Genomic DNA, 4,853 nt, shown 5'->3' with positions numbered 1-4,853 from the left:
TTTTTATATACGCGAAATGTCCAACGTTGTCCTCCTCCTCCATGTATAGCAAATTCACATGTTTTTCTTTTTTGCGATCGGTGAGCTGTATCGGAAGAATAGATAATTCCTTCTTCCTCTCAATGCCGTAGACGTTGATTGAGATGTTATTTATATGTTCAAATTTTTTTATTTGGTTTAACGTCATCGGAAACTCAATGTCCTGAAGATTTAACACTGTCGTGTAATGGGGATATGAAAATTCTCGTTCCACATGTCTTTCAGCGGGGTACAGAGCGGCCACCACTGACCATGCGAAACATGCATTGTCCGTTGATCGCACGTTCACCACTGCTCTCTTCGTCATAATTTCTCGTGGCAAGTTTAAATAACACCCCGCGCGCATAGGATTGCACTTGTTGACGTTGACCGTAAGATCAAGGATTCGTGACAATGCCCATCCGCTATCACGTTCCTGAAACTCTTCGAGAAACGCCAATGTGGATTCGATGACATGCCGCTCATACCACTCGTGTAAATCGGACGTGTGAAAGAGTTCATAATTTCGCGTGTTAATGCTTTTGTTGGAGCGCTTATCACCTGTCACAAACTCACCGTTGAACACGGTATTTACTTTTGCACAGTTGTGTATTTTTATAACATCTTGCACTTGCTCGAGTACTACACTACTAGCGTCTTCCAAAAATTGTCGCGGTTCGATATAGTCTGCGTTAATCACCGCACCTGTCAGTATCCGATTTTCGAACGCGGTATCGATCTCTCGCCAAACGAGTCTTCCCGTGTTATTATCGCCACTGTAATTACCACCACTGGTTATAAACTGTCTCTGCAATCGAGTCTTTGCACCCTCGAGTCGCGCGATTCTAGCAACCAAAGATTGTCTATATCCAATCGAGAGTCGCGGACGCTTGACACGACTGCGTTCTTCGAGCAGTTTGATAAAGTCCTCGCAACGCAGCGCCCATTCAAAATATTCGCCCAAAGTGGTGACTTGGCGGGACCGCTCCAACAGGTCGCGTTCGTTCTGCTCGATGTTTTCCATTATTTCTTTTATTCACTATTATACCACTAACACTTCTAATACAAGAAAGTAACCACTAAACTTTTTTCACCGCTGCATCTATGCGCTTTCAAATCGTACTATGGTTTGACGCGCTCTCATCCTCCTTATATATATTTCACCTAATTCTATCTCCTTTTCTAACATTTGGCGTATCTCAAAAGATAGTTTCCCGAGATATCGGTTTTATGGATAGAGGAGTAAGGACACAAGCTGCCGAACGTTGGCGCCGATACGTTGCATTCTTCCTTAAAAAATATTAAGAAAAATGTTTCGCTATCTGTTTACGACCGATTTTCTGCTAGGGTACAAAGCAGCCGAACGTTGGCGCCGATACGTTGCATTATTCCTTAAAAAATATTAAGAAAAATGTTTCGCTCTCGTTTTTATGGGAGATTTTCCGCGAGGGTACAAAGCTGCCGAACGTCAACGCAAATAGGTAGAGGCCTATTAAATCACGTTTAGACATGTTCGTCGCAGCGTCGGCCCTAAAATCTTCATTCCTTTCCTAATGATAAAATGTCTATAAAATGAAAAACATAGTTTTAATGAACTCTAGAACGTTCCGTTGACGAGCAGCCGGACATCGGCGCTTCCGTAATAAAATTATATTAACGAGGGTACAAAATTGTCAATCATCGGCGCTTGTTCTATACCTTTTTGGGAAAAATGTCTAAGACCCCTCATAAAAAAGTCGTAAAGATACCATCTACAAATATTGCACTCAGAAAACTCCCCCTCCTTTGTCGAAACATCCCCCTCCACCCGCGTGACGTCAGCCCCCGCGCCACCGAGATACCCCCGCCCCGCGTGACGTCATACCCCTCGCCGCGGAGAACCCCCCGCGCCCCGCACCCCCCTCAGAGGACCTGGGTTAGAACCGGCATAGTATTACTACTCATTTTAATTGCGAAAATAATATAGCACAATTTGCAGTTTTAATTCGTTTCTAACGAATCAGTTGATATTTTGTGCACTAACTATCACTTTGGTAGAAAACACGAGGTTTGCTACACCATAGATAGTCGGAGACTGAGAACACGTTGTTACCATACTGCAGACTCGACAGTCATCTTGCATCAGTCAATGAGTGGGTGGAAGCGCAAAATGCACTAAGGGCCACTTCAACCAAACTCCGATTAACTTAATCGTTGATTAAAGGATTGCCAACATGGCAAAACAATTCAGTGTGACCAACTGTATTTTTCTGGCGACATAATCGTCGTAACCTAAAATAAAATAATTTGTATCGCAAGATAGAAGAAACTATTTTTCTTTAAGCATACAAGTAATTATTAACACAAGATAGGATATAATTGATGTAGTAGCACATTGACCAGGATCTATACCTGATGTAACTATATAATTGAAAAATTATTTTTTGAGTTTATTTGAGTAAATAGATTCGAAAAATAAATTTTATTAAAATTATTAAATACACAAATAATACATAATTTGCAGAATATTGACAAAATGCAACGAACAAGAAATTTTACAAATTCTGAAAAAAATGATTTATTAAATATAATTTTTTTATATCGTCACATAATTGAAAACAAACAAACGGACAATATATATAGTCCAGACAACGGGGAGAAAAAAGAAGGTCTACTTGGAATTAAGTCGGGAAGTTTTGAAAATTGGTCAAGCTGTAGATTTTTGTAACTCTAACAACATACTAAATTTGCGACCTCGACATTTTTCCGCCGGCGCCGCTAGCTTGTTAAAATGGCGGCAAAAACCTGTTTTTTCCAAATATCTCGGCTCTCATGCATTCTAGCGCAAAAATAGTTATTATGAAAAAGAAAAAGAATAAAATTTGCTATAATTAAGGTTGTATACATTTTTTTCGTACAATCAATAGTTTCAGTGAAATAGCTCTAAGAAAGTGAGATATTTTTTTTTGTACCCAGAAAAAGTGCATTTTTTCGTACTCATTTCATTTATTATCAGTTTTTTTATCAGGTGGTACTGTTTTTACTTTCTGCATTGTGTTTGTCATTTTGTAATATTATTTGAACATAATGCCACAATAAACTCATTTCCACATCACCCTTTGAGATAGAATATTGGCGCGTTTAAAAAAAAAATGTTTTTCTCGAAAAAGAGTATGTGTTTCCCATTGCCTCATCTACATTTGTAGTTGGTTCCTCTCCACCAATTATTGGTGGCTTAGACAGTTTTTTCATGCAGGATATGTGATATTTATCCTGTGCTGCAACCAGATCAAAAGTAAACTTGACGCGTTCAAATCGTCAACTGTTATAGATTTCATATCATCGTTATTTCAACTTACTTCAATTCATAAGGCACGACCATAGCAGGATGCAAGATTGTCTACTATATACTCTACCTCAAAGGGTGGTGTGGAAATGAGTTATTACGGCATTATGTTCAAATAATATTACAAAATGATAAACACAATGCAGAAAGTAAAAACAGTACCACCTGATAAAAAACTGATAATAAATAAAATGAGTACGAAAAAATGCACTTTTTCTAGATATGAAAGAAAATACTTCACTTTCCTAGGACTGTTTCACTGAAACTATTGATTGTACGAAAAAATTGTATACGACCTTAATTGTAGTAAATTGTATTCTCTTTCTTTTTCATAATAACTATTTTTGCGCTAGAATGCATGAGAGCCGAGATATTTTGAAAAAACAGGTTTTTGCCGCCATTTTAACAAGCTAGCGGCGCCGGCGGAAAAATGTCGAGGTTGCAAATTTAGTATGTTGTTAGGATCACAAAAATATACAGCTTCACCAATTTTCAAAACTTCCCGACTTAATTCCATTTAAAACTCCCCATTACCTGGACTAATAACTAATGTACAAAAAGAAGAAGCATGGACGAATATAACAATTGAGTACAACAAGAATAGAACAATTATCAGATCTGAAAAAAGTATACGTTTTTGTTGGGATAATTTGAAAAGAGAGACAAGAAAATACTGCGCAATACTTAAGCGTGAAAGTTATAAAACAGGTAAATTTATTTATTATTAAAACTATCACTAAGATTTTAATTTGATAAATTTTTATAATATTTATAGGTGGAGGTGTAGTGATTGTAGAAAAAAATCCTTTGCTTGAACGAGCCCGAGAAATTATAGGTGAAACAACAGTATATGGATTAGCTAATCCATTTGATTCTGATTGCATTATAGATTCTGACTGTACTATAGAAAATGTCAGTATTGTTGATAATATATATTACAAGATCAAAATGGTAATATATTACAAGAAAATGAAAATGATACAACGCAGGTATTTTCAGTAAGTTACCAAAAATTAAATTATTATAAATTGTGAAATTTTATTACCCAGTCAGCACATAAGTCCCCTGAATGTACATAAGACATCCGTAAGATTCAAAGTACGTCTATTGAATCTCGTGTATGTACATAGGATGTCCAAAAACGTATATACATGAATGAGATGTCCGTAGTACATCTTATGTACACACAAATATGGATATACGTAGAAGCTTCAAAAACTTATATATGTAGAATATACAAAAAACGGATATACACATATTGGATATCCATAGTACATGCAATATACATACGCATTTTACATGTGCAATACTTCCAGAAACGTATATACATAGGATATATGAAATCGGATATACAAATAGTGGACATCCGTAATATATCTTATGTTCATACATATATGGATATACGTAGAAGATCCAAAAACGCATATACGTACGATATACAAAACGGATATACGATCTATGAAATATATATAGTATATCTTATGTACATACGCAATGGATATTCGTAGGA

Source organism: Prenolepis imparis, unplaced genomic scaffold (genome assembly GCF_030444845.1).
Source record: "Prenolepis imparis isolate NDT839.2.m4 unplaced genomic scaffold, iyPreImpa1.0 SCAF_116, whole genome shotgun sequence".
Taxonomy (NCBI): domain Eukaryota; kingdom Metazoa; phylum Arthropoda; class Insecta; order Hymenoptera; family Formicidae; genus Prenolepis; species Prenolepis imparis.
This window is presented reverse-complemented; position numbering follows the sequence as displayed.